At 40.7% G+C, this 19788-nt stretch overlaps 1 long non-coding RNA gene across 1 annotated transcript in view; it reads left to right on the forward strand.

The window, feature by feature from the left end:
* The window catches only part of LOC117981569 (uncharacterized), a 33539-nt gene extending 15337 nt beyond the window's left edge, over window positions 1-18202 (forward strand). Inside the window, exons 2-3 of the long non-coding RNA XR_004673157.3 lie at window positions 14636-14927; window positions 15076-18202. This is a non-coding gene — a long non-coding RNA (uncharacterized LOC117981569). The remainder of the gene's footprint in view (window positions 1-14635; window positions 14928-15075) is intronic.
* The last annotated feature ends 1586 nt before the right edge of the window (window positions 18203-19788 follow it).

Raw genomic sequence — 19788 nt, forward strand, 5'->3', positions numbered from 1 at the left:
ACAAACTGCCATTTTACTTGAGGAAACTGAAGCTCAGCTTAATGGGGTTTTCCCCTTCAAATTCTACTTAAAATTCTCAATAGGATGAATAACACTTATTGGCAGATTTTTTTTTTTTTTTAATTTTTTTACTATCTCAGTCCTAGGCTGATTTTTACTCTCTCAAAAACCAAACAATATAATGGCATACTACTTACACAATATGATAAGTCACCTTTTAAAGTTACGCACTCTGGTAGTTCTTAATTATGGAACAATCAATACATATGTGTTTTTTTAAAGGAAACTTTAGACATAAGTACTTGAATCGCTGGTAGATGCCTACTTTTTGTGCTATGCATTCTATAGCATGTAATTAACCCTTGTTGAATGCATAATGTATCAAGTTTGTAGCTTACCTAGATAATGAAGTTGGTTCCAAGAAAAATTGTTGAGAAATGGCTCTGTCAGTGAAGTCTCTACAAAATTTTAATTTGAAAGGTAAATAATAAAAGGAGAGGCTGGGAGTGGTGGCTCGTGCCTGCAATCCCAGCACTTTGGGAGGGCGAGGTGGGAGGACTGCCTGAGGCCAAGAGTTTGAGACCAGCCAGGGCAACAGAGCAAGACCCCGTCTCTGCAGAAAATGTTTAAAAACCAAATTAGCTGAACATAGTGCTGCATGCCTGTAGTCCTAGCTACTTGGGAGGTTGAGACAGAAGGATTCCTTAACCCCAGGACTTCAAGGCAGCAGTGGGCCATGATTGTGCCACTGCACTCCAGCCTGAGTGACAGAGCAAGACCCTGTCTCTAAAATATAATAAAAGGAGACAGAATCACTCAAATAAAGTCCTAATCTGAAACACGAGAGAGAAATAAGACTGACATCTTTTAAAGTATTTATACAGCGTTCTTTTATATCTATAGTTATGAAAGTTTTGGATTGAATTCTGTTTCTATGGTAGAAACCTAAATACTAGAGGAAGTGTGTGCACCATTTTGCCTTGGAATTTCTAAGCATAGCTTCAGAAAGATTAACCACATTAACCCAGCCACAAAATACATTATTACCCAAATATTAATGTCTTGTGCCAAAACTTGCCACTGGTGGATAGGCGGTGTTATACAATTCTTACATGGAAACTGCCTTTGTCATGATACGACAGCCAACTGGAGAATTCAAATACAGTATATGAACTTGAACTTGAGCTTTAAATCTTTGGTATGTCATTTTAATAACAAAGCAACCTAGCCAGATTTATCCTTAATTCAGTGTAAATACAGACAGGGTGTAGTGGCCTTTAGCCAGCTGGGAGTTATCTCTGCAATTCAAAAGATGATTAATGAGATACTGTTTCTAAGTAGAAAAATTAGCCTTGATATACAGTTTTTTGACTAACTGATGATTGAGGCTATTTATTCGAGTTATGAAAACTGAAAAAGTAACTAGAGTTTAAAAGCAATAAAAGACCATTTTTCCCAATCTGTCCCATTTACCTGTAAGGTCTTGAAATGACGGACTAGGATTGGATTTCCGCGTAGGGTTGGATTTCCATGGGTATTTAGCAACTTCGTCTGTCTTCCCTTAGACAAGGCAATTAGTAGTAAGGAACATTAATTACAGTCCCTCAAAGTTCATACCTGAATATTCAATGTGCCTTGCGATCAGTTTCTTACTAATTGACTCATTAGTTCATTCACTCAACAAATATCTGTCATTGACCAGGCACTCTGATAACATGCTTTTTCTATTCTCCCCCATTTTGCTCATAACTAATTATATTTGTATGCACACAGTATATCTCTTTCTCCCCAAGGTCCACTAACCCTTTCTTTTTTATTATTATTTTTAATTTTTTCCACCAACCCTTTCTGCTTATCCTAAACATGGCATAACTCTAGAACAGAGAGCATGTCTTGTTCATCTCTGTATACCAGAGCCTGACATACAGCTTTTAATAATGGATTGCATTTAATGTTCAGTAAAATAAACAGGCAGGAGGACACCCCCAAACAGTGTCAAAGATAAACCTAGTTGTCCATTAGTAGGTGTGTGGATAAGTAAATAGTATATTTGTGCAATTTAATAGTACTCAGTAGAAAATATTTGCCAACTATTCATCCAACAAAGGACTAATACCCAGAATCTATAAGGAACTTAAATCAACAAAATAACAACCCCATTTAAAAAGTGGGCAAAAGACATGAATAGACATTTCTCAAAAGAAGACATACTAGCTGAGTGTGGTGGCTCACACCTGTAATCCCAGCACTTTGAGAGGCCAAGGCGGGTGGATCACGTGAGGCCAGGAGTTCAAGACCAGCCTGGCCAACATGGTGGAACCCTGTCTCTACTAAAAAATACAAAGATTAGCCAGGTGTGGTGGTGCACACCTGTATTCCCAGCTACTCAGGAGGCTGAGGCACGAAAATCGTTTGAACCTGGGAGGCAGAGGTTGCAGTGAGCCGAGATCACGCCATTGCACTCCAGCCTGGGCAACAGAGTGAGACTCTGTCTCAAAACAAACAAACAAACAAACAAAAAAAGACATGGAATCAACCTAAGGGACCAACAACAATTGATTTGATAAAGAAAATGTGGTCATATACTCCATGGAATACTACACAGCCATAAAAAAAAGAACAAGATTATGTCCTTTGCAGCAACATGGATGGCGCTGGAGGCCATTATCCTAAGCAAATTAACATAGAAACAGAAAACCAAAAACTCCATGTTCTCACTTATAAGTGGGAGCTAAACAATGAGTACACATGGACATAAACATGGAAATAGACACTGGAGACTCCAAAAGAAAGGATGGAGGAAGAGGGGCAAGAGTTGGAAAACTATTATTGGATACTATGTTCATTATTGGGTGATGGGATCGATAGAAGCACAAATCTCAGCATCATGCAATATACCCATGCAACAAACCTGCACATGTAACCCCTGAATCTAGAATTTAAAAATACAAATGTACCCAGTAATTAAAAATGCATGAAGTAGAACCACATGTATCAATATGGATATCTCAAAAACATAGAATTTAAGTAAAAAATGGAAACATTTGATAATACGCAATATTACAAAGGAGTGAGAAAATGGGCACTTATTTATGTCTCAGAATATAAATTTACTATAACCTCAAGGGAGGGCAATTTGGCAAGTGATTACAATTAATAATTATAATGAGTAAAGGGTACATTCCAATTTATTCTCTAGATATGTCTACATGTATGAAAAATGAACAAGAATAGTTACTGCAATATTGTTTACAGTAGTAAAAGATGCCTATTAACAGGACAGGTCAGATAAATTATGTTCTGCATATTCAATGCATCTTCAACAAAACAACAAGGAATATCTTTATACACTCTACGTAATTATCTCTAAATACTTCTAGAAGAATACAGATGAAATGGGAAGCATTGGTTGCTTCCAGGAAGTGACATTGGCTTATCTTGGGCACATGTATAGAAAAGAAACTTTTCACTGCTTACCCTCAAATAATTTGAGTTTTGAACCATGTGACCATATGAATTATCTCTTCACAAAAAGAAAAGGCAATTGAAAGCCGGCCTGGTGGTTTGGACCTATAATCCCAGTGTTTTGGGAGCTTAAGGTGGGAGGATGGCTGAGGCCTGGAGTTCAAGACCAGCCTGTGCAACATGGTGAGACACCCTTCCTACCCCGGTCCAGGTTCTAAAAAATAAAAGATGTTGGGAATTTTTTAAAAAGATGATCCAGCTGGTGGGAAGGCAGAGCACCTTGCCTCCTCTGAGAGGCAGCTCCCCTTCCACATGGAGGAGAAGAGGAACAAGACTCTTACAGAGTTGGAGGTGGAGCTCGACAGTGGGTGAGGAACCCCTTCTTCTTCTTGTGACCTCCCACCTGGACCACACAGTGTCACACTGCCTGCTCTAGGTGGCCACTCAGGCCCTGCAGACTAAGACCCCAGCCTCCACGAGGCTGGATTGTGAGAAGACAAAAGAGCTCCAGCCAGCTGTGGCTCCTGCCAGTACCTCTCGCCAGCAGGGCGATCTTGAGAGAGTGCCTTACCCTCTCATTGCCTCAGTTTCTTCATCTCTAAAATGAAAATCGTAATGCCTGCTTTGTAAGAGTATTGTGAAGTAATACTTGTAAAGAGCCAAAAACAACACCTGGCATACAGTAAGTGCTCAATTACTACTGTCTGTTGTTAGTTCTAGAAGTACTCCTCCTTTCCCGCTGTATGCCTTTACTCAGGCTGGCACTTCTGAAAACTTGTCCTGTCATCTTCCTGTCAAAAGACTACCAATTTTTAACCTTTTATCCTGGTCCACCCAACTGGATGTTATTTGTCCTCTGAACCATCACAGAGCTATGAACTTTTCCTATGGTCCTTCTAAGCTGCCTTTCTGAAGTTATCTGGGTACCTGTCCTGTTTCCCAGTTTTAGACTGTCAGTGCCTGAGGAATCTTTATTCTTGGAGATGTCTTTCACAGCTAATTGTCCATAGTAGTAAGGAAACAGTTTCTAAAAACAATCATCTTTACTAGATGACAAACTTAATATCCTTAAAATTCTTATAAGAGACATAAATGATCTCGTTAAAAAATAAAAAGTATTTAAAAGAATTCAATTATTTTCTTACCTATCCCAAATTATTCCTAAAAGGCAGTCACTAATACACACACACACACACAATTTGTATATATATATTCTTCCACGTGTTTTTACAAGTACATAAATATGTGTATGTGTGATGTCAGTAGACTTAGACTTTATCACATTTCTTTCTTTTTTTTTTTTTTTGAGACGGAGTTTCCCTCTACCTCTTGGGTTCAAGCAATTCTGCCTGGGCCTCCCAAGTAGCTGGGATTACAGCTGCCTCCCACCATGCCCAGTTAATTTTTTTTTTGTATTTTTGGTAGAGACGGGACTTCGCCATGTTGGCCAGGCTGGTCTCAAACTCCTGACCTCAGGTGATCCACCTACCTCAGCCTCCCAAAGTGCTGGGATTACAGGTGTGAGCCACTGCGCCTGGCCTTATCATATTTCTTTTAATGCTTTTGTAGCATTCTATCACATGAAATATGAGTCTATCCAGATAGATATAACACCATTTATTTAACTGGCCCATTTTTGATATGTACGATTTTTTCAAGTCTGCTTCTACAGTTTTCAATTTTACAACTGTCATGATAAAATCTGCCTTTTCTTTCCTTTTTATCACTACACTTTAAGTCATGAGTAAACTCTCCTGCACAATCATAGGGTTGTTCTGTATAGTCAAAAGTTTTAGGCAGTGAAAATCATTCCTGTGATTTCTACCTCTGAGAGACTGATGTCTTGGAACACAATTTAGAGCCCACAGATGCTTTCCAGTTTCTTTCTACTGAGGGCACATTGGTGTCTGACCACATTTGGTCTCCCTTTATTTGCCTTTCTGACCCCCCTAACTCAGTACCCTACATTCTCTCTCTTCTGGTCCTTCCGATAGAGTTTTTAAAAATCGGCCTCACTTTTAGCATAACTGGTAAGTATGATTTTTTTATTGTACCCAGCTTTGGTTTCTATATTTCCCTCCTCTTCTTTCCCTTCTCTCCCGTCTTTCAATGTTAGGTTCTTAAGAAAGGAAATAAGTGCAATTATAGACTTCAGTAAGAATATTTGCATTGTAACCACCTTTTATTTTAATAAAAACCCTGTGTTCTGTGAAAAGGTTTTTCAGGATCATCTGAGCAATTTAGAGAATTATTTTGGGCTAGGGAGCATTTTTGTAATCCTAATTTAACAGCCATGGAGTTACTTTTATGTTTTCCATTATTGCTGGGCCACAAGCTTTACCCATGACTGCTGCTGGGTTTGTTCAAGGGCCCCATGCCACTTTCATGGTGGCAATACTTTGCAGTTACACAGTTTTACAGTTTCTGCATGCATGGTCTCATACAGGCCTAGTCAGTGGTGTGAAGCTTGAACAGAAAGAAGAAATTCGGCTGGGCACAGTGGCTCATACCTATAATCCCACCACTTTGGGAGGCAGATCACCTAAGGTAAGGAGTTCGAGACCAGCCGGGACAACATGGTGAAACCCCGTCTCTACCAAAAATACAAGAAATTAGCTAGGCATAGTGGCACGCACCTGTAATCCCAGCTACTTGGGAGATTGAGACAGGAGAATCGCTTGAACCTGGGAGGCGAAGGTTGCAGTAAGCCAAGATCTCACCACTGCACTCCGACAGAGTGAGACAAAATCTCAAAAAAAAAAAGAAATTCCAGCTGGGAGTGCTACCCCCATCCACCTAATTCTGAACACACTAGGCAGGAAATACAAATGTTAAATTATATATTCGGCATAGTTTTAATTGGTCAGCTTCATATAGTTTAACCTTATGAAACTGCTGTTGTCTGAAGGGCAGTTCACCTGTGAACCTACTACATATCAGGCATTATACCAGGCCCAGCAGATTTGGCAGTGATCAAGACTCAAATTGCAAAACATCTATCCAACATCTATGTTTTCTCTCATCTTCCTTCCTTCCTTTTTTCTTCTTATGGACATGAACCAGAACGAATATCTTCTTTTCCATTTCCTTTCTTCCCCCCTCCTTCCTTTCTTCCTATTTTTTCTTTCTCCTTCCTCTCGTTCCTTTTCATCCCTCCACGTTGCATGAAGGATTTGAGGTGAAAACTGTGTTCTCATTACAATAGCATATCCAGACTTAAATGTTCTGGTGTACAGTTTGAGTTATTTAGACTTGTCTCACATATTCACACAGACTACACAGATTTCTTAAATTTGCCATTCATGAGGGAACATATAATTCTGCATAATTATGGATTTCAAGACACTTAAAAACTAGATTTTGTGGCCGGGTGCGGTGGCTCACGCCTGTAATTCTAGCACTTTGGGAGGCTGAGGCGGGCGGATCACTTGAGGTCAGGAGTTGAAAACTAGCCTGGCCAATGTGGTGAAACCTCGTTTCTACTAAAAATACAAAAAAATTAGCCCGGCGTGGTGGTGGGGTGGTGGATGCCTGTAATCCCATCTACTTGGGAAGCTGAGACAGGAGAATTGCTTGAACCCGGGAGGCAGAGGTTGCAGTGAGCCAACATCGTCCAATTACACTCCAGCCTGAGCGGCAGAGTGAGACTCTGTCTCAAAAAAAAAAAGATTTTATATCTCTCTTTTTGGATATTGCCATCTACTACATTAGGAAACAAATAAGTTTAAATTCCTATTGTTGCTTTTATTTTTAAAATAAGTCACTTTAATAATTGAGATTTGAGAAAAATGAGTTTCATTTGTTCACTGTCTCCTTAGTACCTATTTTAATGACATGTACAGGTATTACCTAATAAAATGCTGGTCTTTTGTATGTTGAATGCACAGATTCTAATTTCCTTTACAGAAATTTGCTTTACTCCACAGCCACTGGGAATGGGCTGCTTTACATAGAGTTGGCCAGCTCCTGTCAGGAGCTATTTCCACAGATTGGAACAACAGACTGCATGTGTTTCAATGTAACACCAGGGGTCACTGTAAGCTAGAAACCTTCAACCATGTTTAGAAATGTTGAATTAATGTTAGTCACAACATCTTTATTTGAATACTGGCTTATTAGTGAGATTATTTTTTTAAACCTCTGGTTTTATAATAACCTATATTGTCTTTAATCATCTTCAAACTGTCCCATTTTAATTCAACTAAGAAGGAAGTAAAAATTCCTCATTTACGATTTTTAGAAGCCGCACTGCCACAATCAGATGAACAATGACAAAGTATAATACTTTCAGGAACCTTGAGAATTCCTGTTTCCAGCTGAAATTAGATACGATAGAGTTCAATAGATAAAGCCACGCTGGAAATCAGGAAAGATGAATTCTTAAATATGCTGCATGTAGTATAATCTTTCTGCCTAAATTTTCAGGTTAGGATGAGACTAGATTATTTCTAAGATCCTATTCAACTCTTCATTTTGTTTTGATCCTACTCAGCTCTTAGTTTAATCATTCAATTAAACAAACTTGAACCATCTACTGCTTTTAAGTATTCTAATATTATACAGAAGGCCATGGAGCCTTTTCCTTAAGTTCCTGAAGGGCCACTTTGTTTAGGGATGGGCCTTAGGGGAAAGCTGAACCAGGTCTAGGGCTATTGGAGGTTTAAATCCCCTAAAGAGACAGACCTGGGCTTAGTGACCACAAGGGATGAACCTAAATTCTTATCTTGAAAGAAGCTAAATCTCCAGCAGCCTGGCCCAGTGCTTGCCTCTGGCCATTACCCATCACATGTTTCACAGGCAGTCTCAATTCTACAGGGATAACTCCTCCCCTCCCAAGAGGAGGTTACCCTCCAGGCTCCAACACGCCCTCAGATACACCCAAGCCAATCAACTGAAACCAATGAAACATTTCTATCAGGGGCTTTCAAGGACTTCCTTAGGTTTCTTTGAGCTTTTTCCTCAAACTCCTCCAACCTTAAATATTTGCTTATGCCAGTCCCACATCCCAGGGCCCTCACCTTCCATAAATCAAATCACTTTCATTCCACTTGATTGCTAAAGTGCCACCGCTCACCCCAGCCTTTGCTTCTCCCTCAGCACCCGATTCCCAAAGCATTCCTGTGTTCTGCGAAAGCTCACAGAACTTTCTTCATCACTAACCTGTTATCTGTGGCACTCACCTTCCCTCTGCCACATTCGTTTTCTTGAACATAACGATAATCGAGTTATTATATGCAAGTATATCTGTATCACCAGTAAATTTTCAAACTCTCATAAAAAGCGACCAAATCACATACCCCATCCAGACCCTCACAGCCTAGCAGAGAACTAACTTCCTTCCTTCCTTCCTTCCTCCCTCCCTTCCTTCCTTCATTCCTTTTCTTTCTTTTCTTTCTTTCTTGACTGAGTTTCGCTCTTGTTGCCCAGGCTGGAGTGCAATGGCGCCATCTCGGCTCATCACAACCTCCGCCTCCTGGGTTCAAGCGATTCTCCTGCCTCAGCCTCCTGAGTAGCTGGGATTACAGGCATGCGCCACCACGCCCAGCTAATTTTGTATTTTTAGTAGAGGCGGGGTTTCTCCATGTTGGTCAGGGCAGCCTCCCAAAGCACTGGGATTACAGGCGTGAGCCACCGCAACTCAACTTGTAATGGATCAATAACTCAATCTGAGTTGCTATCTAAGCCATATGTTTGTTACTGCCTTTGCATGTTCCACCCTTCTTTCAGGTGAGAGCTCATCAGAATATGAAACAGACTTGTTAGATTTCCATTGGTTTGGGGCCATTGGGGAACCAGAGGTTTACTCATAAGAATTAAAGTGTAGAATGTACTAGAGATGACAATAGTATTAATTAAAGAAACAAAATTGTTTAAATAGAAAAAGCTGGGCACGGTGGCTCACGCCTGTAATCCCAGCACTTTGGGAGGCCAAGACGGTCAGATCACCTGAGGTCAGGAGTTCGAGACCAGCCTGGCCAACATGGTGAAACGTCGTCTCTACTAAAAATACAAAAATTAGCTGGGCCTGGTTGCGCATGTCTGTAATCCCAGTTACTTGGGAGGCTGAGTCATGAGAATCACTTGAACCTGGGAGGCAGAGGTTTCAGTGAGCCAAGATCATGTCACTGCACTCCAGCCTGAGGGACAGAGTGAGACTCCATCTCAAAAAGAAAAGATATTTAAAGCCAGATGTGGTAGCACATGCCTGTAATCCCAGCCACTTGGGAGGCTGAGGCAGGAAGATCTATTGAGCACAGGAGTTCAAGTCCAGCTTAGACAATGTAGTGAGACGCTGTCTCTAAAAAAGAAAAGTTATTTAAAACTTTCATTTTATGATATATTTGCCCTCTGTGGTACTTATGAATGCAAGCACAAACACATACTATATTTTTAGTGTTAAACATATACTTATGCTGAAATAAAATTAGTTGCTCTTGGAAGGCGGACATTTTCCGGATGTAGCCTCTAGGCAAATTAGTTTGGGAGCCACATTTATACTCAAGGCAATATAGAAGGTTTAATAGCTGTGCTCACAAATAAAGCAAGGGTTGAAAAATGGTCAAGCATCTCTTTCTAAATCTATTTTAGTCTTCATGCCTTCAAAGACTCATATTGTGGCTTTGATGGGGAGAATACTGTTTGTACCTTGTACTGACTTTTCAATTTACGAAGAGTAATGGTAAAGAGTATCAAAAAATTCGATGCCAATCTTGATTGATACACAATTAAAGATAATTAGAGTTCTGAGCACACTAAAGGATTTCTTATAATTGAATTTAAACAGTTGTTAAATCTTAAATAATTGGGATACTACGCAAAGAAAAATGAAAACAAACATTGATACAAGATGTATTATGGGCTAGTCTCTACAATAACTTATCAAAAATCCTAATCATAACACTATGAGAACCTTCATTTTCCAAAGAAAACAGGAAGAGGGTGGGTGAGTCATTGGCCAGAGATTAATTACCCAGTTAGGAAGTGACAAAGGTGGGGCCAGGCATGGTGGTTCATGCCTGTAATCCCAGCACTTTGGGAGGCCGAGGTGAGTGGATCAACTGAGGTCGGGAGTTTGGGACCAGCCTGACTAACATAGAGAAACCCCGTCTCTACTAAAAATTCAAAATTAGCTGGGCGTGGTGGCGCATGCCTGTAATCCTGGCTACTCAGAAGGCTGAGGCAGGAGAATCACTTGAATCCAGGAGGCGGAGGTTGCAGTGAGCCAAGATGGTGCCACTGCACTCCAGCCTGGGCAACAAGAGCAAAACTCTGTCTCAAACAAACAAAAAAAGAGAAAGTGACAAAGGTAGGATGTCAGTCCAGAGTTTGGCTCTGAGCCAGTTCTCCACTCTTGTCTGCGCTTGGTATTGTCACTTTTTAAGATTTTAACCATTCTGATAAGTGTGCACTGATATTCTATTTTAGTTTACTTAGCATTTTCCTAATGGCTAATGAAGTTGAGCATCTCTTCAGGTGCTTGTTTGTCATCTGTATCTGCTCTCATGTCCTTTGCTCATTTTCTAATTGGATTTTTAAATGCACTATTGTTTTGAGAGTCCTTTATATATTCTAGATAGTAGTCCTTTGTTGCGTATGTGGTTTACAAATACTTTCTAGGATTCTTTCTTGTCACAATATCTTGTCATTCATGTTTCTAATCCACCAGCCTGGAGATACATTAGGGGGAGCAAAAAACCCAGATTGCATCTGATTATTTGTGAGCAGGTTTGCAGTGCAGAGTCCACTTCACAGTCATCACTTAACCATCTAACTGTAAACTCGATTTCTTCTTTTGTGTACCCAATATTTAGTTAGCATTCTTGGTAATGGTTACACGTTTGTTTTTACGTTTTCCTACAATAAAACATAACACCAGACATGTGTAAGGAATCTGGTGTTTTAATGTATAATAAATGCCAGTGAAAGTGTTGTATTCCTTATTTCCTTTAACTCACCCAACCAATGGAAGGTATTACCATTATCTTTATTTCACAGATGAAGAAACCTAGGCCTGAAAATGTTAAGTAACTAGCCCAGGTTGCATGGCAACAAAAATAAGATTTATATCAGGTATGAATCATTCGAGAGACGCTTAGCTGCCACTCAATATTGTCTCTTTTATATTCGATTTTGTTGCAAAATTATTTGGCTTTTTAAGAAATCATGAAGTTGCTATGTGTCATTTACCGGGGAAGAGCTGAGAGAACTGCTGTTAAAAACACTGTGGATGGGGCCGGGCACAGCAACTCACACCTGTCATCCCAGCACTCTGGGAGGTCAAGGCAGGATTGATTGAGTCCAGGAGTTTCAGATCAGCCAGCACAAAATAGACAGATTCCACTCTACAAAAAATTAAATTAGTCAGGAGTGGTGGTGCACTCCCATAGTCCCAGCTACTTGAGAGGCTGAGGTGGGAGGATCACTTTGAGCCCAGGAGTTCAGGGCTGCAGCAAGCTATGATCACGCCTGGGCAACAGAGCAAGACCCTGCCTCTAAAACAAATAAACAACCAGAAACCCCACCCTGGATGTACTTCCAATTCCAGCCATTGATGGAATAAGAGGGATTCAATTTGCCCTCAGGTCTATTTTAACAAAGAGGCTCAAAAGTAAGCCTAAAAAGGATCAAACAGATTTCAAGTAATTTAATGAAATATTTCTTGGAATACCAAAAAGTCCAACAGTTAATTACATAAAATTGACAACAGTGGCATCTATTTATAAATTACCAGGCACAGAAAGCAATAAAATCTGTCCCAATGCCAAACAGAAAAAAAAAAAAGACACAGCTAATAGAATCAGCAAAGACAGTAAAGCAGTTATTAAAAATATACTTCATATGCTCAAGAAGGTTAGAGAAAAGCATGAGCGTTATGAGAAAAGAAGTATGTAAAAAGATCCAAATTAAACTTCTAGAGATTAAAAATATAGAGACTGGGCACAGTGACTCAAGCTTGTAATACTAGCACTTTGGGAGACCAAGGCAGGCGAATCACCTGAGGTCAGGAGTTTGAGACTAGCCTGGCCAACATGGTGAAACCCCCTCTCTACTAAAAATACAAAAAAATTAGCCGGGCATGGTGGCGGACACCTATAATCCCAACTACTCATGAGGCTGAGGCAGGAGAATCACTTGAACCCAGGAGGCGGAGGTTGCAGTGAGCAAACATGGCACCACTGCACTCCAGCCTGGGCAACAGAGTGAGACCCTGTCTCAAAAAAAAAAAAAAAAAAAAAGAAAAAGAAAAGAAAAAGAAAAAAAATAATATCTGAGATGAAAAATACACCAGATGGGATAAACAGCAGATAAGATACTGCAGAAAAAAAAGACTTGTAAAACTGAAGACAAAACAACTGAAACTAACCAAAATGAACAGAAGAAAAATATCTGAAAAATGAAAAGAGCAACATAGTGTGGCCTAAAATGCATCACACATATAGTCTCAGGAAGGAGGGGGTGGCAGTTCAGACAAAAATTTTTTTGAAAAAATAATGGCTGAATATTTATCAAGTATGAGGAAAACTATAAACCAAATAGATTGAAAAAAAAAAAAAAAAAACTCAAGAAACCAAAATCAAAGAAACATAGAAAAACACAACTAAGCACATCTCACTAAGAAGCAAATGGCAGCCAGGCACAGTAGCTCACGCCTGTAATCCCAGCACTTTGGGAGGCTGAGGTGGGAGGACTGCTTGAGCCCAGGAGTTTGAAACCAGCCTGGGTAACACAAGGAGATCTCATCTCTACAAAAAAATAAAAATTTAGCTAGGAGTGGTGGTGCACATCCATGGTCCCAATTGCTTGGGATGCTGAGGTGGGAGGATCTCTTGAGTCTGGGAGTTTGAGGCTGCAGTGAGCCTGGATGGTGCCACTGCACTCTAGCATAGGTGACAGAGGGAGACCCTGTCTCAAAGAAACAAACAAACAAGAAGTAGATGGCAAATTACCACGTATATAAAGATGATCATGATTATTAACCAACAGAGAAATGCAAATTAAAATCATAGAGAAATCACTCCATACCTACTAAATGCTAAAATTAAAAAGACTTCCAACACCAAATGCTGGCAAAGATACAAAGCAACTGTGACTCTCATTCCTGGTGGGAATGCAAAATGATACATCTACTTTGGAAAAACAGTTTGACTGTCTTGTAAATACCATATGACTCAGCTGTCCCACTCCTGTATTTTGTCAAGATAAATAAATTCCTATGTTCACACAAAGACTAGTACAGACAGATCTTCAAAGCAGCTTTGCTCACAATGACCAAAAACTGGAAACAATCCAATGTCTATCAACAGATGGGTGAATACATACATAGCAGTGTAGCCATTCAAAGGATTTGGTTTTATCAAAGACCAGACTGCAGACTCCAGCAACAGAGCAGAAGAATCACCAAAGCATTATGCTAAGTGAAAGATAAAAGCACTCCCCTTACCCTACTCAAGGTTACATACTTACATGATTCCACTTATATGAAATTTGAGGAAAGAGCTGGGAATGGTGGCTTTTAATCCCAGTTACTCAGGAGGCTGAGGCACAAGGATTACTTGAGCCCAGAAGTTCAAGGCTAAAATAGAGAAGGCCAAAGTAGGAAGCTGAGATCTATGATCAGGACTGCCAGTGGCAAGGAGCACTAGTGAGATGTTTAAGCTGAAACTGTGAAAACAACTGGTAGGCTTGCAAGGGTGAAGCAGGGTTTGTTAACCTTCTCAGGTGATGCAGTAAGCCGTGGGACAAGAGTTGTTAAGAGAACTGCAAGTAGATCATGACAATAAAACAAATGTTTAGGAAGAAGAAAATGCAAATACAGATAGTTGAAGTGCTATGACAGCAGTAAATACTTGGACTGCTGGCTTATGGCGCATTTCTTTCAAATGTGCTTTTCTAGAAGTATTCACAACCATTTGAACTAAAACATTTGGATTAAACTTCAAAAATAATAGTGTTCAAGTAAATATATCGCCTCTCTTAAGACACTAGTCAATCAATGATATAAGGATTAATTTAGCATCTCATTTCTTAGGTAAAACCAGACAGGATTTCTTTTGGGACCAGTAAATAACTGCTATCGCTTCTCGACCTTTTGTCTAAGATCAAGTGTCTAAATAATTGCTAAGAACAATTCTGATTTTTTTTTTTTTTTTTTTTTTTTTTTTTGAGACAGAATCTCGGTCTGTCGCCCAGGGTGGAGTGCAATGGCGCGATCTCGGCTCACTGCAACGTCCGGCTCCCGGGTTCCAGCGATTCTCCTACCTCAGCCTACCGAATAGCTGGGATTACAGGCGCCCGCCATCACGCCCAGCTAGCTTTTGTATTTTTAGTAGAGACGGGGTTTTGCCACGCTGGCCAGGCTGGTCAACTCCTGACCTCACGTGATCCGCGCACCACAGCCTCCCAAAGTGCTGGGATTACAAGCGTGAGCCACCGCGCCTGGCCGACTAAGAACAATTCTAAAGGTAACTGCTTTTGACAAATTGGAAACCTAACTCACAACAGCTTGTTTTTCTGGATTAACTCCTTTCTATAGAACTCTCCTAAGTGTCGATTTTGCAAAGATGTTTCCAAATCAGATTTGCCTAATTATGTTTATGTCTACCCATGCAGACATACTGAAAGACTAAGAAATCTCACAGCACAGGACAACCGAAGCACTTGAAGAAATTTCAAATATTCTTAAAAGTATGAATTCCAATCACAGAAAATGTATTTCATTTGTCAAAATTCTTAATTTCTCAAGTTCAAAAATGCCTTGGCACATTTCCATGGCTCCTCGCTAGAAGAATTTAACTTGGCTCTACTTCCAGGTTTGTAAAAAGACCATTCACAGTTAATTCTATTTTGAAAACTTTTTTAGTTTGAGTATGCTTTAATTGACGGCTTAGTCAATGAGCTTTCACTTTAAAGAATAGTTTTATATGAAATCTTTTTGTGTGTGACTTTGTCTCTCTAGCATTATTTGAGAATTATCGAATTCACAATTAAATAAAATAATCTACAAGAAAAAATGTTTCTCAAACATTTCTATTTTAAAAAAACATTGAATATCAAAGCAAACTAATGCTCAAAAAAATGACCAAACAATTGCTTGATGATATTGTGTCATATAAACAAAACAAAACAAAATGACCAAACCATTTTCACTTTTCTATGCTGTCAAAAAATCAATTCAGTACTTTTTGTTTAGCATTTGAAATACACAACAACTGCTAAGAATATCACAATTACCTTGTAAAAGTCTAGTTCTTATCCTTCCGTGGTGGAGGTAGAGGCCGACGAAAGCAAATGCTGTAGAAACGTTAGTTCTAAGTTCAGAATAAACACCTCAGAACTCTCTTCCTTAAATCCTTTTTAGGGTATTTATGCATTTGCCCCACCTCTGGCCATCTAATTTAAATTTAAAAGAAGGTCGGGTGCGGTGGCTCAAGCCCCTAATCTCAGCACTTCTGAGGCCGAGGCGGGCGGATTACTTGAGGTCAGAAATTCGAGATCAGCCTGAGAAACATGGCGAAGCTCCCTCTCTACCAAAAACAAAAAATAGCTGGGCGTGGTGACGCGAGCCTGTGGTCCCACCTACACAGGAGACTGAGATGGGAGGATCGCTTATGCCCACGAGGTCGAGGCTGCTTTGAGCCAGCCTGGGCGACAGAGCAAGACCCAGTCTCAAATAAATAAATAAATAAATAAATAAATAAATAAATAAATAAAATAAATGTAAAAGAAGACAAAAGAGCTTTTTGGTCTTCAGGTAGGAGTTAATTCCGTTTCCCAGGAGATAGGATATAGATTTATTATCGCGGGAGAAACCGAAAGAGTCTCATCACGTTATGTAGTAGAATAGATCAAGATTGATTCATGGACTCAGCAAATAGTTATTGGGGCCCTTCTCGGTTCCAGGCAGTACTAAACGCTAGAAATATGAAAAATAAATAAGTAAATTCAACCAAGTCTTATCCTCAAAAGAATTTACAGTTGTGAAGAGGGAAGTGACAGGAAGCAGTCAGTACAATTCATTGTGAGTGCTGTGATGCTCAGCAGCATTGGGAGCGGTGCGGTCTCGGGAGGGACAGCCATCTACTCTTTGAGGCAAAACAAAGCGTAGGGAGGTGGCAGGTGGGGAAGGGGTTTGGAAAGGGAGAGGTTAGCAGGAGTCTCCCTCTAAGCAAACTGAAAAGCCAGAGAAACTGGCCTAGATAGAAGAAAAGCCTTTTTCAGGCCAGGCGAGGCGGCTCACGCCTGTAATCCCAGTACTTTGGGAGGCCGGGGCTGGTGGATTACCTGATGTCAGGAGTTTGAGGCCAGCCTGGCCAACATGGTGAAATCCCGTCTCCGCTAAAAATACAAAAATTAGCTTGGCGTGGTGGCAACACACCTGTAATCCCATCTACTCAGGAGGCTAAGGCAGGAGAATTGCTTGAACCCGGGAGGCAGAGGCTGCACTCAGCCAAGATCACGCCACTGAACTCCAGCCTGGGTGACAGAGCAAGACTCTGTCTTAAAAAAAATATATGTATATGTACATATATATATATATGTAGAAGAAAAGCGGCCAGGCACAGTGGCTGATGCCTGTACTTAGCACTTTGGGAGGCGGAGGTGGGCAGATCACTGAGGTTAGGAGTTCGAGACCAGCCTCGCCAACATGACGAAACCCCGTCTCTACTAACAATACAAAAAAAGAAAAAAAAAAGATCCGGGCATGGTAGCAGGCACCTGTAATCCCAGCTACTTGGGAGGCTGAAGCAGGAGAATCACTTGATCGCAGTAGGCAGAGGTTGCAGTGGCTGAGGCAGGAGAATCGCTTGAACGCAGGAGACAGACAAGAGCAAAACTCCATCTCAAAAAAAAGAAGAAGAAAAGCCTATTTCCCTCTACCTTGCCCCCTCCCACAAGGGCCAGTGTTTGTGAAAATTAAAAGCTGTAAAGGAAAAGAGAACAAGGCATCACTGAGAGTTAAGTTTTCACCCTAGAGGGTTGTAGGTATGACATAAGGGAGAAGAAGGCAAGATTGTGAAGTTACTTATGACAAGCCGAATGGCTGGGGAGCCATTGAAGGTTTTGTTTTGTTTTTTTTAATCAGAGCCCCCCCACCCATGTCTAAAGGTTTTTAAACTGGCTGATAACATAATCGGGTTAGCACTGTAAGAAGTTTACACCCCACCCCACCCCGCTCATACTCAGAGCTTAGATTTGGGCAGAGGCTAGGACACTGATTACTGCATAGATAATAATTACAACCATATGACCAGATGAAAAAAATTAAGAGAAATTATAGATAAGTGAAGAGAAGCAGCACAAGATCTGAACCCCTGAGTGACAGGAAAAAAACATGATGCATTTCCTGTTCTCAGATACAAGTCACTTGACCCACTTGACCCCTCACTTCTTTTTATTTTTTTTTTGAGGCGGAGTCTCACTCTGTCACCCAGGCTGGAGTGCAGCAGCATGATCTTCACTCCCTGAAACCTCTGCGCCCACAGGTTCAAGCAATTCTCCTGCCTCAGCCTCCCTAGTAGCTGGGATTACAGGCATGCACTACCACACCCGGCTAATTTTTGTATTTTTAGTAGAGACAGAGTTTTGCCATGTTGGCCAGTCTGGTCTTAAACTCCTGACCTCAAGTGATCCGCCCACCTGAGCTTCGCAAACTGCTGGGATTACAGACATGAGCCACTGCAGCCGGCCGACCCTTCACTTCTGATACCAGGTATGTGGGGGTTCCCCCCACACACCAAACAATCCTCAGCAGGCACCAATTAATTAATTGAAATTATCCAGTTCAATTCTGACATTGTCTACCTAGAGATAGTGTCAGATCACACAAATTGGGAGCTCAGTTCCATAATACTGCCCCCTACTTTAGATGGCAATTCCAAGTTCCAGATTGTAACCTGTGCTTCTGACAGACCAGTTATAAATTGGAGTTCCCATGACCCACTCTTCAGGTTTTATTAATTTGCTACAGTGGCTAGAGTGGGAATATTTACCCATTTCTTATAAAGAATTTTACACAGAATACAGACGAATAGCCTGATGGAAGCGACGCATAGGGCAAGGTATGGGAGAAGAGGCATGGAGCTTCCATGTCCTCTCCAGGTGTGCTGCACTCCAGGAAACTCCACGTGTTTAGCTATCTGGAAGCTCATCCGATCCTGTCCTTTTGGGTTTTCATGGAGGCACGACTGACTACATCACTGGCTACTGATGATGAACTCAATCTTCAGATCTCTCCCCTTGCGGGAGGTTGAAGGTGAAGTGGGGCTGAAGTTGCAACTCTCTAATCACATGGTTGGTTTCCCCTATCCTGAGGCCATTCAGGAGCCCACCAAAAATCACTTCATTAAAGCAATAGATGCTCCTGTCATCCAGGAAATACCAAAAGATTTAGGAGCTCAGTGTCAGATGCTCGTATCACTCAGGAAATTACAAAGTCTTAGAAGCTCTGTGTAAGGAACAGACCTCCAATATTTGTCAAAGACCAAATATTAGAACAAAAGATTCTCCTAGTGCCCCTAATTCCAAGAGCTTTAGCAGCTCTGTGCCAGAATGGGTCAGGTGCAAGTGGCTCATGCCTGTAATCCCAGCACTTTGGGAAGCAGAGGCGGGAGGATCACTTTCAAGGCCAGCAGTTTGAGACCAGCCTGGGCAACATGCAAGACCCCATCTCTTCAAAAATAAAAATAAATAGAGGTTCTGTGCCAGGAATCAGAGGTCAGAGACCAATAATATATTTCATATTATATCACACTTTCACAACCCCAAATCTCAGAGACTTAAAACAATAGAAATTGATTTCTCACTCATGCCGTACAAGTATTGCCTATTTGGCAAGGATGTCAGGCTCTGTGCATTGTAGTTCATCAGGGATCCAGCTTGACTGTACAGCTACCATCTTCAACACTGCTGGTTATCATACCAGGGCAAAAGACAGTTCTGGAGTGACACACATCATTTTGCCCTTAACTCACTGGCCAGAGCAAATTACTTGAAGACACCGAAAGCATGAACCTCCATATACACAGAGGGTGGAAAGACCTGGAAGTATCTGGCAAACATGTGTTTGATGACCAGAAAGGGTTTTATAAATGATGCCCATTTATCATTTCCTTTCTTTCTTTCAATTGAAGACAGGCAAGGTCATTTGTTGAGAGTAATGGAGGAGGTAGAGGAGGTTGAAGATGAAGGATTAGGTAAGATATTGTTCATTCTTTTTCTAAGTGTTTAAGTGAATATTACTAGAGAAAAGTAATTGTTGAATGCCCATTTACGATTTATAGTCATACATGTAGTATGACATCCATCAGTACAACTATGGGTTGA

This window comes from Pan paniscus, chromosome 7 (assembly GCF_029289425.2).
Source record: "Pan paniscus chromosome 7, NHGRI_mPanPan1-v2.0_pri, whole genome shotgun sequence".
Classification (NCBI taxonomy): domain Eukaryota; kingdom Metazoa; phylum Chordata; class Mammalia; order Primates; family Hominidae; genus Pan; species Pan paniscus.